We start from the raw sequence: 21,485 nt of genomic DNA, 5'->3' as shown, positions 1-21,485 counted from the left end.
ATTTTGGGTGAAATATGATCGAGGTGTATGAAAATGCATGATAGAAATATTTTTAAGAATGTATATGTCTCTGTTAATCTGAGAAAGCCGGAGATTTCTTGCTCATCTCTCTCTCCCCTGGTTTCGTTGAGTTGCGGTGGACGCGCAGGAGTCTTTTTTTTGTTTTCACACCAGGAAACAAAAAAAGGCAAAAATAAATAATAAGAAGAACAATAGCAAACAGTATTTCAAGACGAATAATCCCTTTCCGCGCTATTGTTTTAATATTAATCGTTATCGCTTCTCGGCCTTTTGGCTAAGATCATGTGTAGTATCTGTTCTTTTCAGACAGCCACGCCTCCCCGGAGCTCCGGGTTGTCTGCGACTATATTCAAGTTTTTCGATCGCGTGAGAAGATAATTTTGTATCTTCCTTTTTGTCTTCGTTTATAGACCAAGTAGGTCTAGTTTTTAGAGATTTTCGTTGCATTTTTGGTGATATTTTGGGTGTTTTTCGTGTTGGTTTTTCGTTGCTGGCTGTGTACGCAGTGCTGTACACGCCAGCCTATTCATTTGTACACGTCTTTTGTTTGGGCCGTGGCAGCGTGCACGGCCCATTCGTTTCTACGCGTTTCTTTGTTTAGGCCGTGGCAGCGTGCACGGCCCTATTCATTTGGGTGGGGCTGTGCGTGTGCATAGCCCCGTGAAGTCCTTTGTTGGGGGAATTTTCTCCTTTCTATAGCGTTTGCGGGGTTGGGACCCGTGTGCTTGTGCTGCGGCTTGTGACCCGTTACGCAGCCGACTACCGCCGTTACACTAGGTGGTGGGTCGGCAGCGGGGAGCGAGCCGTAGCGCGGGTATTGCGGGCCTGTAGGCTCGGGGTTCTCTGCACTACACCGGTGGGGAATTTCGGGTCTGCGGGGCCTGGCCTCCGCGTTCATTTTTCTTTCTTAATCACAGGTAGGCAGTTGCTACCTGTGATTTATCTTCTTGTTGAGTGAGTCAGCAGTTGTGACTCACTCTTTTGTATATAATAAATAATTTATTACCGATACAAGTTTGTATCGGTATCTGTATTATATATTTCTGTGGGACTGGTAGGCAGTTTGCTACCATCCCTTAGTTTGGACATCGACACAAGTTAGTTTCGGTGTCCATTCTTTTGTTTTTTCTTTCTTGGTCCTAGTTGGACGGTTTATTTTGGGGATCGCTTCAATATGTCTTCCAAGACATACGAAGCTCGGCGCCTCCGCGCCGTTGAAGTCAAATTTGACGGCAAGGGGGCGCCTAGTGACGCGTTTAAGGCGCTCAAAGGCGTGGGGATTTCCCCCGCGGCCCATCTTGAGGCCTTACAGCCGTTGCCGGGTGGCAGATTTGACGTAACGTTCAAATCTGCCGCCCAAGCCAAGCGGTTTTTACCGCATTTAGACCGGCTTGAAGGGTGCCGTGTGCTTTCACACGGCACCCTCAAGCTGGTTTCTGTTAAGTTTGTCGAGGTGGATCTGGACGATAACGTCGTCCGATCCATCCTCTCTAGATACGGGAGGGTTCATAAGGGTAGGTTTCAGACCTACCCCGAAGAGCCCTCCGTATTTACGGGCACCACGACAATACCTTATGTCGGGTGTCCAAAACATTCCCTCGGTTCTCCGCATCGGGAACCGCAATGCCTGGGTTGGCTACACTGGCCAGACCCGGACTTGCGCCCGGTGCGGAGACCAAGCCCACGTAGCATCTGCCTGTAAGGCCGTTAAATGCTACAAATGTTTAAAGTTGGGGCATCTCTCGTCTGAGTGCCCCAACCGAGTTAAGTGCACGTTTTGCGGGGACGAGGGGCACAACTTTCAGAAGTGCCCCAAGTCTTTCGCTAATAAAGTGAAGCCCACCAAACGGTGGGCTGACGTAGTTGTGCAGGGGAAATCTGCCCCTGCACAACCTAGCCAGTCGGAGCCTCCTTCGCCTCCTACCGCATCCACAGCTGTGGATGTGACGGGGGTGGAGAGCTCCGACTCGGACGAGTTTGAGTCTTCGAAGTCCGACACATCGGACTCGGAGGCTCCGACTCTAGCCACCTTTGAACTGCCTCGAGCAGCGTGTTTGCGCTGCGCGAGGGTTTGTGGGTCTCTGGAGGCTCCGACCGCGTGGGCATGTTTCCACTGCGGTCGTGAGATCACCAGAGGCACACTCACGAATCGGGTCGGTTGTGCCGACTGTACTGGCGTCAACGGACCACCAGTGGTGGTCTGTGATGACATCGAATGCCAGGCAGCGGCCATCGAGAAAGCAATTCCTTTTTCCCCAGTAGAGGGGAAGAAGAGAAAATTGAAGAAGAAGAGGGCCAGAAGTACTTCTTCTGGTTCGGACTCGGCCTCTTCGTGTGTGGCCCCGAAAAAGAGCACGGGGCCAGGGTTTTCCTCCGGTTCGGAGATGGAGGAGGGTAAGGCTAAGGCCGCACCCTCCTCTAGTGCCGCGCCATCCATCCCGGGTGGGGCGGCATCAGTTAACCTGTCTGAGTCGTCTTCAGACTCAGACAGAGGGAAGAGGGTTGCAAAACCCCCTCCCTCACCTAGCAAAACAAAGGACGGATCCCCTAAGGGTGATCCGCCCGAGTAATTTTTTATACACTCGGCATGGTCGCCATTCTCACACTAAATGTGAATGGGATGCGTGATCCAGTGAAGAGGAGACGGATTTTTAGTCTTTGCCGGGGGTATGACATTTCTTGTCTTCAGGAGTGTCATATTGCCGGCAATGATGACTTAGCTTCTTGGCGGGCAGAGTGGAAGGGGAAGATGTTTGCCAGTTTTGGCACTTCCTCTTCCCGAGGCACCATCATCCTCCTGCCTGCCAGAAGTCCGTTTGTTTTTTCCGATCCTTCCTTTGATTCTGAAGGGAGGGTCGTTTCTGGTATTTTGCGCGCTCCTGGAGGAGGGAGGGGAGTGCGACTTTGCACTGTTTATGCCCCTACCGACCCCAGGACGCGTCGTCTCTTCTTCACGGAAGTTGCATCCCGTCTGACGGGACATCTTCCCGTAATTCTTACGGGAGATTTTAATTGTGTTTTAAATTTGGACCTAGATCGCCGTGGTTCTGATTCCACATCTTGTGGGATTGGGTCCGGCGAGCTGGGCCATCTCATAGACGATTTCTCTTTGAGCGACTGCTGGCGGTCTCTCAATCCGTCAGAAATTTCTTTTACATGGCGCAATGCGGCGAACACGGTGTCGAGCCGGCTGGATCGTATTTACGCGTCCAGTTCGGTCGACGTGGTGTCTTGCCTGCATTCGCCATGCTACTTTAGCGACCATGACGGTGTTGTTTTGCAATTTAATCTCCCGGAGATTGCTGGCGCCGGTCGGGGTTATTGGAAATGTAATGTTTCCATCCTGGCCGACGCTGGCTTTCAAAGGGAATTTAGAGAAGCTTATGCGGGCTGGCGATCTCTCAAGGAGGGGTACGGAAACGAACTCCTCTGGTGGGAGGACGTCAAGTCCCGCATTAGGCGATTTATTTCCATTTTTTCTTATAGACAAGTTAGAAGTAGACGGAGGCGCAGGGAGTCACTTTTGGCTGCCCTGCGCTCCGTCGTTTCAGAACTTAATGCCGGGCACTCCACTCCTGAAGTTCTTGCTCGGCATGAAAATATTAGGAGTGCAATTTCCGAACTGGACGACTTCGAAGCGGAGGGGGCTCGAGTCCGCTCGCGGGTTCGTGACCTCGATGAAGGGGAGAAGCCGTCCAAATACTTCTACCAAAAAGAAACCTCCCAGGCTCGGAAGAAAATCATTTCTTCCGTTTACAGTCCCGGAGGGGACACTGTTTCCTCTCCAGAGGAGATCGCCGCTGTTTATCGAGATTTTTATCTCGATTTGTTTTCAGACGAGCCTGTGGAGGTCGATTTGCAATCTCCTTTTTTAGACTCTTTGTCGGCGTTTCTAGACGAAGAGAGCCGCATCGATTTGGACAGCCAACTTGAGCTGTCGGAACTTGATGCGGCTTTAAGTAGCATGGCCAACGGTAAGACTCCTGGTGGGGACGGCCTGCCCAAGGAATTCTACGTGAAGTTCTGGGATTTGGTCGGTCCCGACCTTCTGGGGGTCTTCCGTTGCGCCTTTTCTGTAAATAGTCTAGGTGATTCTCAGCGATTGGGAATCATCACACTTTTAGAGAAGGGAGGGGATCCGCTTGATCCTAGGAACAAGCGCCCCATATCCCTTCTCAATGTAGATTACAAGATCCTGTCGAAGGCCTTGTGCCTCCGCCTTGGTCGGGTGTTGCCCGACATTGTCGGTCAGTTTCAAACTTGTGGCGTCAAGGGGAGGTCCATCCATGATAATATCAGACTCCTTCGGGATCTGGTAGCATTCGTGGATGGGAAGAACCTTGACTGCCTTGTTATTTCCCTTGACCAGCAGAAGGCCTTTGACAGGGTCAATTGGGATTTTCTTTTTAAGGTCCTTGACCGTTTTGGTTTTGGACCTAATTTCCGGCACTGGATAGAGCTGCTATATACAGACATATCCAGTGCCATTTTTATCAATGGATCTTTGTCGGATCCCTTTTTAGTCACGAGGGGAGTGAGGCAGGGTTGCCCCCTCTCCCCTCTTTTGTATGTGCTTTTTATTGAGCCTTTTGCTCAAACTATTGTTAGAGATTGCCGTCTCACCGGTCTGACAATCCCCGGGGCCAGTGGTCTCGAATGCAGGGTTCTACAGTACGCAGACGACACTACCTGCATAGTTCGGGATTTCAGATCGGTGAGGCGGTTGTTTGGCATCATCGATGCATTTTCTCGTGCGAGCGGGTCTCGCCTTAACTTCGCCAAGTCCAAAGGCTTGGTTTTTGGCTCATGGCCCGACTGCCTTCCCGACGAGGTCCCTATCCAGTGGACCAGAGACCCGATTAAAATCAACGGTGTCTGGGTTGGCGGTGGGGACATGGGCCCTATGAATTGGAGAGAGCGGATCCCCAATCTGCAGTCCACTTTGGACATGTGGAAAGGGAGAATGCTCTCTCTTTTAGGCAAGGTGTTGCTGGTCAACACCTTGATTTTAACTCCTTTGTTTTTCTTGGCCCCGGTTTATCCTCTGCCGGTTTCGGTAGAGAGGGTTATTAACCGGGCCATTTTTTCGTTTATTTGGTCTGGCAAGACTGAACTTGTAAAAAGGTCAGTCCTTGTCCAGACTTTAGCTAATGGTGGCCTTGGGGTCACCAATATTCGTCACAAATGTGACGCTTTCTTTGCCAGTGGGTTTAGGGTTTTGTTGAGTGATGATGGTCCTCCTTGGAGATTTTTTTCTCTGTACTGGGCGGCCTCGTCACTCCTTGGGGTTCTCCCCCGAAACGTCTGGAGGAATGACAGCCCACACGCCCTGCAACCCACTGGGTTTTATCGTCAATTTTGCAAGCTGGTCTTGCTTATTTGTACCATTACGCCGGACATCGACTGGGGGCCCGTAAGGGTCCGGCAACTTTACGACCTGTTGTCGAGCCGGGAGCCTACCCAGCATCCGGCAATTTTTGGTGTTGATTTTAAGCATGTTTTTAAACTTTGTCACTCCTCCAATTTGAGTAACCGCTTGCGGGACTTGAATTGGAGGGTGGCATGGGGGGCGCTAAAAACCTCCCAACGTTTAGGCCATTGGGGCATTGGTGATGGCAAGTGTCCTCGGGTCGGCTGTGCCGCTCCAGAGTCACTTAGCCACGTTTTTTGGGACTGCCCTTTCGTTTACATTTTGTGGGCCTGGGTCGAGCACATTGGTTGCAAAGCCCTGGCCCGTTATTTTTCCCTGACCCGTTCCTGCGTTTTGTATGGGTCAGGGCTAGAGACCAGGCCAGACTCTCTTCTGGTCTGGTATTTGATTAGCACGGTGAAGTGGTTGGTTTGGTGTTCGCGCTGTGAGACATTGTATGATGGCTCACGGCCGGATGCCGACCACGTGCTTCACCGTGTCAAGGCTGCGGTCAAGAACCGCTTACATTTAGACTTTGTCCGGCTGGACCGGGCCAAGTTCCGCACCATCTGGTGCGTGCGGGGAGCGGTATGTGTCGTCATTGACGACCATCTTGTCCTCAAGTTCTAAATTTGTTGTTGCATTATTGCAACCTTTTTTCGTGTGGGAGATTTTTTTTCCTCCTTGTTTATCTCGGGCCCTTTAGGTCCTTTGTGTGGGAGCTGTTACTCCCTGCTTTTTGGACCCTTTAGGTCTTTTTTGAGGGAGCCTTTTGCTCCTTGTTTTTTGGGACCCTTTAGGTCCCCTTTTCTGGGAGTCTTTATTGCTCCTGGTTTTGGGGCCCTTTAGGCCTTTTTTTACTAAGCTTAGCTTTGTGCTGGCTTTTGTTGTCTTAGGACCGTTTCGGATCCTAATGTCGGACCTGTGAGCGTTTTCGCTCTGTTGGTTAGGACCCTTTAGGTCCTTTTTATTGAATGTTTGCTCGTATGAGCGTTGTTGCGTCCGGAAGTTCTATGGTATAGTTTTCTTTTTGTTTATTTTTCCTGTCAGCCAGTTAGGGTCGTACCCTACCATGGTAATGCGTGGGTAGCGTGGCTACACTGACTGCATGTCTTGTCTTTGTCAAGTGTCTGTTGGTTTAAATATTAGGTTAAAAGGGTAGGGAGGCTCGTAGCCTCACGTACTAAGGTGTAGTGGGACTACCCTACCCTGGGATCTTCTTTAGGGGGATCCTAAAATGAAAAATTAGTATCTGTTCTTTTCAGACAGCCACGCCTCCCCGGAGCTCCGGGTTGTCTTCGAAGAAAATCAAGTTTTTAGATCGAGTGAGAGGATAATTTTGATATCCACCTTTTTGTCTTGGTTTATAGACCAAGTGGGTCTAGTTTTTACAGATTTTTGTTTCATTTTTGGTGATATTTTGGGTGTTTTTCGTGTTGGTTTTTCGTTGCTGGCTGTGTACGCAGTGCTGTACACGCCAGCCTATTCATTTGTACACGTCTATTGTTTGGGCCGTGGCAGCGTGCACGGCCCATTCGTTTCTACGTGTTTCTTTGTTTAGGCCGTGGCAGCGTGCGCGGCCCTATTCATTTGGGTGGGGCTGTGCGTGTGCATAGCCCCGTGAAGTCCTTTGTTGGGGGAATTTTTTCCTTTCTTTAGTGTTTGCGGGGTTGGGACCCGTGTGCTTGTGCTGCGGCTTGTGACCCGTTACGCAGCCGACTACCGCCGTTACACTAGGTGGTGGGTCGGCAGCGGGGAGCGAGCCGTAGCGCGGGTATTGCGGGCCTGTAGGCTCGGGGTTCTCTGCACTACACCGGTGGGGAATTTCGGGTCTGCGGGGCCTGGCCTCCGCGTTCATTTTTCTTTCTTAATCACAGGTAGGCAGTTGCTACCTGTGATTTATCTTCTTGTTGAGTGAGTCAGCAGTTGTGACTCACTCTTCGTTGTATATATTTAATATAGTCAATACCGTTACAAGCTTGTAACGGTATTTTTTATTTTTTGTGAAGGAAATCCAAGTCGGATTTTTCCTTTCCTTTTTCTTTCTAGGCTTAGCATGCCGTCAAACGCTAGCGAAGCCAGGCGTCTCCGAGCCCTCGAACTTAGTTTTGGGGGCAAGGAGACGTCAAGTGATGTGTTCAAGGCCCTCAAGGGGGTCGGGATTATCCCGGCCACTCACCTTGAGGCCTTGCAACCCCTACCTGGCGGCCGATTTGACATGACGTTCAAATCGGTCGCACTAGCTCGAAAGTTTGAGCCAGTTTTAGACCGGCTTCCAGGTTGCCGTGTTTCATCATTCGGCCTGAAGCTGGTCACTGTCAAGTACGTAGAGATGGACGTGGACGACAATGTCGTCCGGTCCATCTTGTCTAGGTACGGCAGGGTCCACAAGGGAAGATTCCAAACCTACCCCGAGGAACCTGCCGTATTCACTGGCACCCGACAGTACTTAATGTCGGGTGTCAAATCTATTCCGTCGGTTCTCCGCATTGGGAACCGCAACGCCTGGGTCGGCCACTCCGGCCAGACCCGGACGTGCGCCCGGTGCGGGGACCCGACACACTCGGCAAACAAATGTAGTACCGTAAGGTGCTACAAATGTTTGCTTGTAGGCCACCCTTCTGGGGAATGCCCCAACAGGGTGGTTTGTACTTTGTGCGAGGAGGAGGGGCATGGCTTTAAGCTGTGTCCCAAATCCTTCGCCAGGAAAGTTCAGCCCACCAAACGGTGGGCTGATGTAGTAGTGCAGGGGAGGTCTGCTCCAGTACCATCTGTTGGAGCGGAATCCTCTCCTGCCAAATCTAGTGGGTTGGAGTCTTCTCCGTCTTCCCCCGAGTCCACGCCCGTTTTGGACGTGGCGGCGGCGGAGAAGTCCAACCCAGCTGTAACTCCCGGGTCTGATTTGTCAGACTCGGAGAGTTCCGAGTCATCGATTTTTGAATTGCCTCGAGCATCGTGCATTCAATGCTCGAGGCAGATAGGCCCTCTGAAGTCTCCGGTCGCGTGGGAATGTTTCCATTGCGACCGTGGGATTTCGAGGGCTATGCCCTTTCATGTGGCCGGCTGCGCGGACTGCACGGGTATTAACACCAAGCCCGTGGTGTCTTGCGACGCCATTGACTGCCAGGCGGCTGCAATAGATAGGGCGGTGGGTTTTTTACCCGTTAGAGGGAAGAGGAAGATGAAGAAGAGGGCTCGTCATCCCTCTTCTGGCTCCGATTCTCCCTCTTCGGGTGCAGTCCCCAAAAAAATCTCGGGGAAATGTCTCTCAGACTCATCTGAGTCTGAGATGAAAGTGGATGAGCCTACAAGCTCATCCAAAACTAGTGCTGTCCCCCGCACAACACCTTCGGGGGACACACAAACTAGCCGGTCCGAGCCCCAGGGCCCGGATACGGACAAGCGGGTGGGGGACAGTAGTTCTCCCCCCGCTGCCACTCTAGACTCGGGTGGTAAACCGAAAGGTGATCCACCCGAGTAATATGTTCACTTCAGCACACCATGGTCAATTTGCTTTCATTGAACGTCAATGGAATGCGTGACCCCGTGAAGAGGAGACGCGTTTTTAGTCTTTGTCGGGAGTATGATATTTCCTGTCTTCAGGAGTGTCATATTTCTGGCAATGACGATTTAGTTTCTTGGCAGGCGGAGTGGAGGGGGAAGATTTTTGCCAGTTTTGGCACATCTTCTTCCTGCGGGACCGTCATCCTTCTGCCTGCCAAAAGTCCTTTTGAATTTTCTGATCTTTCCATCGATTCTGATGGAAGGATCGTTTCTGGAATTTTGCGCGGTCCGGGGGGAGGAAAGGGTGTGCGATTGTGCACAGTTTATGCCCCGACTGACCCCAGGTCGCGTCGTCTCTTCTTCGCGGAGTTGTCTTTTTTCTTGACGGGTAGTTGTCCTGTTATTTTAACAGGAGACTTCAACTGTGTCCTGGATTTAGGGCTTGACCGCCGTGGTTCGGATTCCACATCTTGTGGGATCGGCGCCGCGGAGCTCGGTCACCTCATTTCCGACTTTTCTTTTAAGGACTGCTGGCGGTCTTTCAACCCGTCCACGCATTCTTTTACATGGCGAAATGCGGCAAACACGATCACTAGCCGGCTGGATCGTATTTACACATCCAGTTCGGTGGGTGTCGTGTCTTGCGGGCATTCGCCATGCTATTTCAGTGACCATGACTGTGTTGATTTGAAATTTAATTTCCCGGAGATTGCCGGCGCCGGTCGGGGTTTTTGGAAATGTAATGTTTCCGTCCTGGCCGACGCTGGCTTTCAAACGGATTTCAGAAGGGCTTATGCGGGCTGGCGGACTCTCAAGGAGGGGTACGGAAACGAACTCCTCTGGTGGGAGGACGTCAAGTCCCGCATTAAGCGATTTATTATTTCCTTTTCTTGCCGGTTGGTAAGAAATAGACGACGGCGCAGGGAGTCACTTGTGGCTGCCCTGCGCTCAGTCGTTTCCGCCCTCAATTCCGGGCAATGTAACCCTGAGGTTCTTGCTCGGCACGAGGAAATTAGAAACGAGCTTGCTAAACTGGACGACTTTGAAGCGGAGGGGGCTCGGATCCGCGCGCGGGTTCGTGACCTCGAGGAAGGGGAGAAGCCGTCCAGGTATTTTTACCAGCTCGAGACCTCTCAGGCTCGGAAGAAAACTATTTCTTCCGTTTATAGTCCTGGAGGGGACATTGTTTCCTCTCCGGAAGAAATCTCGACAGTTTATAGAGATTTTTATCTCGATTTGTTTTCGGCCGAGCCTGTGGAGGTTGAATCGCAGTCTCCGTTTCTGGACTCTCTGTCCAATGTTTTGGACGAAGCTAGCCGCATTGACTTGGACAGCCCACTTGGGCTGCCTGAGCTCGATGTGGCTCTACGTAGTATGGCCAACGGTAAGACTCCTGGTGGGGACGGCCTGCCCAAGGAATTCTACGTGAAGTTCTGGGATTTGGTCGGTCCCGACCTTCTCGGGGTCTTCCGTTGTGCCTTTTCTTTTAATAGTCTAGGTGATTCCCAGCGATTGGGAATCATCACACTTTTAGAGAAGGGTGGGGATCCGCTTGATCCTAGGAACAAGCGTCCTATATCCCTTCTCAATGTTGACTACAAGATCCTGTCGAAGGTCTTGTGCCTCCGCCTTGGTCGGGTGTTGCCCGACATTGTCGGTCAGTTTCAAACTTGTGGCGTCAAGGGGAGGTCCATCCATGATAATATCAGACTCCTTCGGGATCTGGTAGCATTCGTGGATGGGAAGAACCTTGACTGCCTTGTTATTTCCCTAGACCAGCAGAAGGCCTTTGACAGGGTCAATTGGGATTTTCTTTTTAGGGTCCTCGACCGTTTTGGTTTTGGACCTAATTTTAGGCACTGGATAGAGCTGTTGTACACAAACATATCCAGTGCCGTTTTAACTAATGGTTCTCTTTCAGAACCCTTTTTAGTCACGAGGGGAGTGAGGCAGGGTTGCCCCCTCTCCCCTCTTTTATACGTGCTTTTTATCGAGCCTTTTGCTCAGACTGTCATTAAAGATAGCCGTCTTGCCGGTCTGACAATCCCTGGGGCCAGTGGCCTCGAATGCAGGGTTCTGCAGTACGCAGACGATACAACCTGCATAGTTCGGGATTTCGGATCGGTGAGGCGGTTGTTTGGCATCATCGATGCATTTTCTCGTGCGAGCGGGTCTCGCCTTAACTTCGCCAAGTCGAAAGGCTTGGTTTTTGGCTCATGGCCCGACTGCCTTCCCGACGAGGTCCCTATCCAGTGGACCAGAGACCCGATTAAAATCAACGGTGTCTGGGTTGGCGGTGGGGACATGGGCCCTATGAATTGGAGAGAGCGGATCCCCAATCTGCAGTCCACTTTGGACATGTGGAAAGGGAGAATGCTCTCTCTTTTAGGCAAGGTGTTGCTGGTCAACACCTTGATTTTAACTCCGTTGTTTTTCTTGGCCCCGGTTTATCCTCTGCCGGTTTCGGTAGAGAGGGTTATTAACCGGGCCATTTTTTCGTTTATTTGGTCTGGCAAGACTGAACTTGTAAAAAGGTCAGTCCTTGTCCAGACTTTAGCTAATGGTGGCCTTGGGGTCACCAATATTCGTCACAAATGTGACGCTTTCTTTGTCAGTGGGTTTAAGGTTTTGTTGAGTGACGATGGTCCTCCTTGGAGATTTTTTTCTCTGTACTGGGCGGCCTCGTCACTCCTTGGGGTTCTCCCCCGTAACATCTGGAGGAATGATACCCCACACGCCTTCCAACCCACTGGGTTTTATCGCCATTTTTGCAGGCTGGTCCTGCTTGTATCTACAATTTCGCCGGATATTGACTGGGGGCCAATTACGGTCCGACAACTGTATGACCTGTTGTCAGGTCAGCAGCCGGTCCAGTGTCCGGCGGTTAGGTGCGATGATTTTCTTCATCTTTTTAAATTGTGTCACTCCTCCAATTTGAGTAACCGCTTGCGCGACTTGAATTGGAGGGTGATATGGGGGGCCTTGAAAACTTCCCAACGTTTAGGCCATTGGGGCATTGGTGACGGCCAGTGTCCTCGGGTTGGCTGTGCCGCTCCCGAGTCACTGGGCCACGTTTTCTGGGACTGCCCTTTTGTTTACATTTTGTGGGCATGGGTCGAACACATTGGTGGTAAAGCCCTAGCCCGCTATTTTTCCCTGACCCGCTCCTGCGTTTTGTATGGGTCAGGGCTAGAGACCAGGCCAGACTCTCTTCTGGTCTGGTATTTGATTAGCACGGTGAAGTGGTTGGTTTGGTGTTCGCGCTGTGAGACATTGTATGATGGCTCACGGCCGGATGCCGACCACGTGCTTCACCGTGTCAAGGCTGCGGTCAAGAACCGCATTCGTTTAGACTTCGTCCGGCTGGACCGGGCCAAGTTCCGCACCATCTGGTGCGTGCGGGGAGCGGTATGTTTCATCAGAGACGACCAACTTGTCTTTAGGTTGTGATTTTGTTTTTTTGCACTATTACAGCCTTGAGACTTTCGCTCCTTGTTTATCTCGGGCCCCTTAGGTCCTTTTTTTGTGGGAGCCTTTTGCTCCTTGTTTTTGGGACCCTTTAGGTCCCCTTTTTGTGGGAGTTCTTTTGCTCCTGGTTTTGGGGCCCCTTAGGCCTTTTTTTACTAAGCTTGGCTTTTTGCTGGCTTTTGTTGTTTAAGGACCGTTTCGGTTCCTTAGGTCGGACCTGTGAGCGTTTTCGCTCTGTTGGTTAGGACCCTTTAGGTCCTTTTTAGTGCATGTTTGCTCGCATGAGCGTTGTTGAGTCCGGAAGTTTCATGGTATAGTTTTCTGTTTGTATATTTTCCTGCCAGTCAGTTAGGGTCGTACCCTACCATGGTAATGCGTGGGTAGCGTGGCTACACAGACTGCATGTCTTGTCTTTGTCAAGTGTCTGTTTGTTCTTGATAGTAGGTAAAAGGGTAGGGAGGCTCGTAGCCTCACTTACTAAGGTGTAGTGTGACTACCCTATCCTGGGATCTTCTTTAGGAGGATCCCGAAACCAAAAAATTAGTATCTGTTCTTTTCAGCTTAATATCTGAAACGCTGTTCATTGAACAGCCAGTATATTAAACTGATTTTTGGATTTGGGCCGTGGAATAGAGGCTTGCCTCGTCCCGGCCACGGGTTGGCCCGGTATAGCAGTACATCCGGGATTCGGCCCACTCCCTTCGGGGAACATAAATTAATACAAAAACAGGTTCTGACTACGGTGCCCCGTCGTTAAAGGTTCGTTTTCTTTTGACGTTTTGGTGACAGGGCTTTCACATTGAATTACGGTAAATATTAGTAAGTGTGTAAAGTCTTGTTAAATTATGATGTTGGCGTTTCCATTGATTTCCGTTCAAGGTGTAAAAAAAAAAAAAAAAAAAAAAAAGGCTTGGCCACGACCCCTCTGTGTCTGGTTATAAATGTATTGTTTGAGTCTCGTTGCAATATGTTTCTAGGCATCTTCTTCCTTTTCTTATTTGTTATCCCTTTTCCCCCTTGTTTTGCTTCTGATTTGTTTGTTTCCCAGGATGAGTGCTCCTGCCACGATTGGTCGCCAGAGGGCGCCGTAACAGTTGATGGCTTCGCATGCTCATATCGCGTCCGCGCATGTCCTATAAGTTGCCTCGCCGGGGCTGGGATGGCCATTGAATCATCTACAACCGACTGAGGAGACACAAACATGTCTGGCCGTGGCAAAGGAGGAAAGGGACTAGGCAAAGGGGGTGCCAAGCGACACCGCAAGGTTCTCCGAGATAACATCCAGGGAATCACTAAACCAGCCATTCGTCGGCTGGCCCGCCGCGGAGGAGTCAAGCGTATCTCCGGGCTCATCTACGAAGAAACCCGCGGAGTCCTCAAGGTTTTCCTGGAGAACGTTATCCGCGATGCAGTCACCTACTGCGAGCACGCCAAGAGGAAGACTGTCACTGCAATGGACGTGGTGTATGCGCTGAAGAGACAGGGACGCACGCTGTACGGCTTCGGCGGCTAGACACCATATTCAAAAATCAAACCGAACGGCTCTTTTCAGAGCCACCACTATTTCAAAAAAGAGATTGAATCTTGATTTTACTCGATTTCACTTGTCCTTGTCATGTGTGTTCTTAGAGTTGCTTTTCCCCTCCCTATTTCCACTGTAAAACATGTCTGGTCTCCATTTTTTGTCAAAGTCGATTAAGTAATAATTACTGGGTGCTCGTCTCAGGATATAGCGGGGAACGTATAGAGGGATCCGTGACATTTTGTTCGCGAATGGGTGTGTGTGATTATTGTCTTTATTACAAAACAAACATAAACAGCAGCCAGGGAAATCCGTATGTTTGTCACTTTTCTTTTAGGGGGTGGGGGAGGGGGTGTTTATTGGGGTTCAATTAATCCCAAGTAGGGGGTGGGAGAAATATTGTAGTCACAACGATCCCAAATGGATTCTGTTGCCGAGGGCTCATAATACTATAGGCTCGGAAAAGCAGCATTTTCGATTGAAATTTAACGTCTATACTTTTTCAACGTACGGAAATCGTGATCACTGAAGCGTCTCCGCTTGGCCCCCGAAGCACCCAATCGGAAGATAGCCCATTGTTAGGCTTCCAACCTAGGATGCTATGCGCCGGCCTTAAGAGGCGGGGTCCGTTCGCTCAATCTGCACTCAGTTGTGATCACCGTTCATCAAACCATACCCTTGACCATGGCGCGCACCAAGCAGACGGCAAGAAAGAGCACCGGGGGGAAAGCCCCCAGGAAGCAGTTGGCCACCAAGGCGGCCCGCAAGAGCGCACCGGCGACTGGCGGTGTCAAGAAACCCCATCGGTACCGACCGGGAACCGTCGCCCTCCGTGAGATTCGCCGCTACCAGAAGAGCACCGAACTGCTGATCCGAAAGCTGCCATTCCAGAGACTTGTGCGTGAAATTGCACAGGATTTCAAAACTGAACTGCGATTCCAGAGTTCTGCCGTCATGGCATTGCAAGAAGCGAGCGAAGCTTACCTCGTCGGCCTCTTCGAAGACACCAACCTGTGCGCCATTCACGCCAAGAGGGTCACCATCATGCCCAAGGACATCCAGTTGGCCCGCCGAATTCGGGGTGAACGAGCTTGAGCACGTTGTGTGCGCAAAAAGAAATAAAACTAACGGCTCTTTTCAGAGCCACTACTTCTTCAAAGAGAGATTAAGTCCAATCCCTGAGTTTTCCTTCAAATAAAGAATAAAGGGCCGTTGATTTTTTTCCGAATTATTATTGTTGATATTCTGTCCAAATACATTCCACTTTTTGGGTTCTATACGTATGCCTCATCCGAAACGTGTTCCAGGCAAAATTGAATTGTTATGGGCATGGTAATAATGATATATATTTCCTATCTGTTTTGACAATTACAGGTACTCGTTCTCTTATTTTCGTCGGTTTTGCGTTACATTGTATGATTCATTATAAATGGATGGTGCATAAGGGGGAAACAACATTTAAAGAAGTATTGGTGCACTACGACATATTAATTCGCCCTCCGCTGGAGATGACTTTATTATTTCCCAGAAATTCAGTAGACAATAATATTTAAGAAGGACACTTATACACGTGTCAGTCTGAGAAAAAGGCTAAAAATACCCTTGCCGGGGAGGGGGGGGGGGGGGGGGGTCGTGCCGTGCGTGCATTGTATAACTATGCACGCATACCGCTTTCTTCACGCATGGGTTAGCGGTCACTGGCGGGAAAGTGGACGATGCATGGGTGGTCAGAATCCAAGCTGTGCACAATAAAAGCCGGCCAAGACGTGCTGGTCTTTCATTCGATCTCACGATCCGATACATTCCAAGTCCTCCAATATGGCTCCCAAAGTTAGCGGAAAAGGTCAGAAGAAGGCCGGAAATACTAAGGGTCCGGTTAGCGCAAACAAAAAGAGGCACCGGCGTCGCAAGGAGAGCTACGGCATCTACATCTACAAAGTGATGAAACAGGTGCAACCCCGACACCGGAATCTCGAGCAAGGCAATGAGCATCATGAACAGCTTTGTCAACGACGTGTTTGAGCGCATCGCCAGCGAATCTTCTCGCCTCGCTCTCTACAACAAGAAGTCCACCATCACAAGCCGTGAAGTGCAGACAGCAGTACGCCTACTTCTTCCCGGGGAGCTTGCTAAGCATGCAGTCAGCGAAGGCACCAAGGCCGTCACCAAGTACACGACTTCAAAATAGAAATTTTGAAGGCTTCAAAACCAAACGGCTCTTTTCAGAGCCAACACAGTTTCCAAAAAGAGATTTGCCAGTCAGCTCAGTTCGCCCGATCAGCCCATTTCTTAGGTTTTACAACTAACCTTTTTTTATTCTGTTGTGTCCCTTTCACTCTCTCTCTTTTTTTTAATATGCTTTTACCCTTCGTGAGGCGAGGGGAGGTAATGCGATTAAAGTTAATCCCTGAGTCTTGTCGTCGTCGTAAACACATAATTTAATTTATGCCACAGCCTTTTCAATTGGTCATTTCTTTTCAATCTCCGGACGAGTGCTTGCATTTTGTTGAGTGGGTTACTATTAAAAAATAAATTAGGATTTCGTCTGTGGGATGTTACAAATATCTAGCAAGAAACCGAGGCCAGTTTTAACCGCCGCGTGAGAGCAACGAATCACTGCCATTGTGCGGAGGCTGGTCGAAAGATCATGGGACTTCTTCGGCGGAATAACAATAAAACGTCTTAAAATGGAGGTAAGAATGTTGCATGTTTCTGTGTTTTATCTAGTGATTCCATTACTTTGAACGACGATGACACAGTTGTAATTTTTTGTTCCCTCGTCCCCCGCGTCCAAAATGGATGCGGTGCACCCAACCGTGCGACGGGCACGCCCGTGTCGCGTGATTGGCTACTTGGCACGCTTCAGCCAATCCACCAGAACGCTATAACTAGTGTTGTGTTTTCCAAGTGGGTTCATTCACACACCACCTTTACTGCAGAGTACATTCATCTTCTGTCACTATACTGTCAAGATGACTGGGCGAGGAAAGAGCGGCAAAGCAAGAAGCAAGGCCAAGAGCAGGTCTCCAGGGCGGGACTCCAGTTCCCCGTGGGTCGTGTTCACAGATTTCTGCGTAAGGGCAACTACGCCCAGCGTGTCGGTGCCGGTGCACCGGTCTACCTTGCGGCAGTGATGGAGTACCTTACCGCGGAGATCTTGGAACTGGCCGGAAACGCTGCACGAGACAACAAGAAGACGAGAATTAATCCCCGCCATCTGCAGCTTGCTATACGCAACGACGAGGAGTTGAACAAGTTGATGAGCGGAGTTACCATCGCGCAGGGTGGTGTCCTTCCCAACATCCAGCAAGTTCTTCTGCCCAAGAAGACCGCCAAAGTGTCAAAGTAAAGAAAAGAACTTACTTTGCATCCACAAACCCAAAAGGCTCTTTTCAGAGCCACCACAACCTTCAAAAAAGAGATTTGTCGCTGCCTGTCTAACTCCACCTCTACCTTCACTCATAGCCGAAATCAATTTCTCTAATTTTTTTTATAAACAATAGAACACTGTTCCAGATAGAATTCCCACTGTGTCCTTTAACTTAATCATTATGCAAAATTTTACGCACTGCGTATGTGACCGCCGGCCGGCTGAGTACATTAGCCATACATGTATGTATATGCATTGTCTTAAATGTTGCCTCATGTAGAATGTGAATGACTTATTCACCAAAGGTTACAAAAATGGACAAATAATGGTGCGTTGACATTTGTTTCCCGTTTGTTTCTTTTCTTTCTTTCTCTCTCTTCAATTAACTCCCCGCGGGACCGCATTGATATTGATACATAAGTATTATAAGCGCAAATGAAAACGGTATGACGAATGTTTTCTTTTTCTTTCGAATTTTCTTCTTATAACTTCATGACGAAATAAACAATAAATCAATGAAATAAAATAGTAATTATTACAAAAAGGGGAAATAAGTAAGTGAAAAAATAACAAAACAAAACAATAACCAAGCAATTAAAGGAAAGCGGCAGGCTGGGACTCGAACCCACGGTCTATTACTTTCTACATGTGCTCTCTAAACCACTCGGCCACGGAGCTTACTGACAAACTGAAGTATTTCCCGCCCCTAATGTGGGACCCATTGGCAGGCCCTGAGAAATACCCAGATGGGAAACGCCGAGGGCGCGATGACCGGGAGTGTTGAAGGGCGCCATCTATTGATATGCTTGTCCCGGTACATCGTACGTACGGCATTTAGTGCCGACGCTCTCGCTCACTGATGCATTGATCCCATTTTTTTGTCTGGATTAATTTTTCAACAAGATTTTGGGTGAAATATGATCGAGGTGTATGAAAATGCATGATAGAAATATTTTTAAGAATGTATATGTCTCTGTTAATCTGAGAAAGCCGGAGATTTCTTGCTCATCTCTCTCTCCCCTGGTTTCGTTGAGTTGCGGTGGACGCGCAGGTCTTTTTTTTTGTTTTCACACACCAGGAAACAAAAAAAAGGCAAAAATAAATAATAAGAAGAACAATAGCAAACAGTATTTCAAGACGAATAATCCCTTTCCGCGCTATTGTTTTAATATTAATCGTTATCGCTTCTCGGCCTTTTGGCTAAGATCATTGCACATCGGTCTTAGTCTCGGTCAGGAACATCAGGAGGTGGTCCAGACTCGGCATTGCACTTAGCCTTGAGTCTGTAAGGCTCCTCCCCCGAAGTGGTCCCCGGCTTGCGTAGTGACGGTCTTCCGTGTTCTGCCTCGCATGGGTGATTTTGTTTAGGCATGAAGTTGCCTTGGTTCAGCATGAAGTTTGCCTTAGTTTAGGCGTGAAGTCGCCTTTGTATCGGCGTGAAGTTCGCCTTTTTTGTGTTTAATGTGTAGGCGTGAAGTCGCCTTTGTATGTTGTCTTTGTCCCGGGCAGGAGGGTTCGCAACCCTACTAGCTTGGTCCGACGTGGTCGGCCTGCCCGTTCCCCAAGCGTGGTCTTGTGGGGGCCATAAAAATAAGTATCTGTTCTTTTCAGCTTAATATCTGAAAACGCTGTTATTGAACAGCCAGTATATTAAACTGATTTTTGGATTTGGGCCGTGGAATAGAGGCTTGCCTCGTCCCCGGCCACGGGTTGGCCCGGTATAGCAGTACACATCCGGGATTCGGCCCACTCCCTTCGGGGAACATAAATTAATACAAAAACAGGTTGACTACGGTGCCCCGTCGTTAAAGGTTCGTTTTCTTTTGACGTTTTGGTGACAGGGCTTTCACATTGAATTACGGTAAATATTAGTAAGTGTGTAAAGTCTTGTTAAATTATGATGTTGGCGTTTCCATTGATTTCCGTTCAAGGTGTAAAAAAAAAAAAAAAAAAAAAAAGGCTTGGCCACGACCCCTCTGTGTCTGGTTATAAATGTATTGTTTGAGTCTCGTTGCAATATGTTTCTAGGCATCTCTTCCTTTTCTTATTTGTTATCCCTTTTCCCCCTTGTTTTGCTTCTGATTTTTTTGTTTCCCAGATGAGTGCTCCTGCCACGATTGGTCGCCAGAGGGCGCCGTAACAGTTGATGGCTTCGCATGCTCATATCGCGTCCGCGCATGTCCTATAAGTTGCCTCGCCGGGGCTGGGATGGCCATTGAATCATCTACAACCGACTGAGGAGACACAAACATGTCTGGCCGTGGAAAGGAGGAAGGGACTAGGCAAAGGGGGTGCCAAGCGACACCGCAAGGTTCTCCGAGATAACATCCAGGGAATCACTAAACCGCCATTCGTCGGCTGCCCGCCGCGGAGGAGTCAAGCGTATCTCCGGGCTCATCTACGAAGAAACCCGCGGAGTCCTCAAGGTTTTCTGGAGAACGTTATCCGCGATGCAGTCACCTACTGCGAGCACGCCAAGAGGAAGACTGTCACTGCAATGGACGTGGTGTATGCGCTGAAGAGACAGGGACGCACGCTGTACGGCTTCGGGCGGCTAGACACCATATTCAAAAATCAAACCGAACGGCTCTTTTCAGAGCCACCACTATTTCAAAAAAGAGATTGAATCTTGATTTTACTCGATTTCACTTGTCCTTGTCATGTGTGTTCTTAGAGTTGCTTTTCCCCCCTCCCTATTTCCACTGTAAAACATGTCTGGTCTCCATTTTTTTCAAAGTCGATTAAGTAATAATTACTGGGTGCTCGTCTCAGGATATAGCGGGGAACGTATAGAGGGATCCGTGACATTTTGTTCGCGAATGGGTGTGTGTGATTATTGTCTTTATTACAAAACAAACATAAACAGCAGCCAGGGAAATCCGTATGTTTGTCACTTTCTTTTAGGGTGGGGGAGGGGTGTTTATTGGGGTTCAATTAATCCCAAGTAGGGGGTGGGAGAAATATTGTAGTCACAACGATCCCAAATGGATTCTGTTGCCGAGGCTCATAATACTATAGGCTCGGAAAAGCAGCATTTTCGATTGAAATTTAACGTCTATACTTTTTCAACGTACGGAAATCGTGATCACTGAAGCGTCTCCGCTTGGCCCCCGAAGCACCCAATCGGAAGATAGCCCATTGTTAGGCTTCCAACCTAGGATGCTATGCGCCGGCCTTAAGAGGCGGGTCCCGTTCGCTCAATCTGCCTCAGTTGTGATCATCACCGTTCATCAAACCATACCCTTGACCATGGCGCGCACCAAGCAGACGGCAAGAAAGAGCAACCGGGGGGAAAGCCCCAGGAAGCAGTTGGCCACCAAGGCGGCCCGCAAGAGCGCTACCGGCGACTGGCGGTGTCAAGAAACCCCATCGGTACCGACCGGGAACCGTCGCCCTCCCGTGAGATTCGCCGCTACCAGAAGAGCACCGAAACTGCTGATCCGAAAGCTGCCATTCCAGAGACTTGTGCGTGAAATTGCACAGGATTTCAAAACTGAACTGCGATTCAGAGTTCTGCCGTCATGGCATTGCAAGAAGCGAGCGAAGCTTACCTCGTCGGCCTCTTCGAGAACACCAACCTGTGCGCCATTCACGCCAAGAGGGTCACCATCATGCCCAAGGACATCCAGTTGGCCCGCGCGTTCGGGGTGAACGAGCTTGAGCACGTTGTGTGCGCAAAAAAGAAATAAAACTAACGGCTCTTTCAGAGCCACTACTTCTTCAAAGAGAGATTAAGTCCAATCCCTGAGTTTTCCTTCAAATAAGAATAAAGGGCCGTTGATTTTTTTTCCGAATTATTATTGTTGATATTCTGTCCAAATACATTCCACTTTTTGGGTTCTATACGTATGCCTCATCCGAAACGTGTTCCAGGCAAAATTGAATTGTTATGGGCATGGTAATAATGATATATTTTCCTATCTGTTTTGACAATTACAGGTACTCGTTCTCTTATTTTCGTTCGGTTTTGCGGTTACATTGTATGATTCATTATAAATGGATGGTGCATAAGGGGGAAACACATTTAAAGAAGTATTGTGGGCACTACGACATATTAATTCGCCCTCCGCTGGAGATGACTTTATTATTTCCCAGAATTCAGTAGACAATAATATTTAAGAAGGACACTTATACACGTGTCAGTCTGAGAAAAAGGCTAAAAATACCCTTGCCGGGAGGGGGGGGGGGGG

At 49.3% G+C, this 21,485-nt stretch overlaps 2 non-coding genes and 1 pseudogene across 2 annotated transcripts; all 3 read left to right on the top strand.

Annotated features, from left to right (window-relative positions):
* Positions 1-275: 275 nt before the first annotated feature.
* LOC119733542 lies at positions 276-493 on the top strand (annotated as a pseudogene).
* A 12,418-nt stretch (positions 494-12,911) lies between these two features.
* Positions 12,912-13,104, top strand: LOC119733595. Its single transcript, XR_005271933.1, has one exon. It is a non-coding gene; the product is annotated as a U2 spliceosomal RNA (small nuclear RNA).
* A 5,753-nt stretch (positions 13,105-18,857) lies between these two features.
* LOC119733527 lies at positions 18,858-19,050 on the top strand. The gene has a single exon (XR_005271891.1). It is a non-coding gene; the product is annotated as a U2 spliceosomal RNA (small nuclear RNA).
* The last annotated feature ends 2,435 nt before the right edge of the window (positions 19,051-21,485 follow it).

This window comes from Patiria miniata, unplaced genomic scaffold (genome assembly GCF_015706575.1).
Source record: "Patiria miniata isolate m_02_andy unplaced genomic scaffold, ASM1570657v1 HiC_scaffold_25, whole genome shotgun sequence".
In the NCBI taxonomy this organism is placed as follows: Eukaryota; Metazoa; Echinodermata; class Asteroidea; order Valvatida; family Asterinidae; genus Patiria; species Patiria miniata.
Note: the sequence above shows the minus strand (reverse complement) of the source record. Positions and strands in the feature narration are given on the sequence as shown.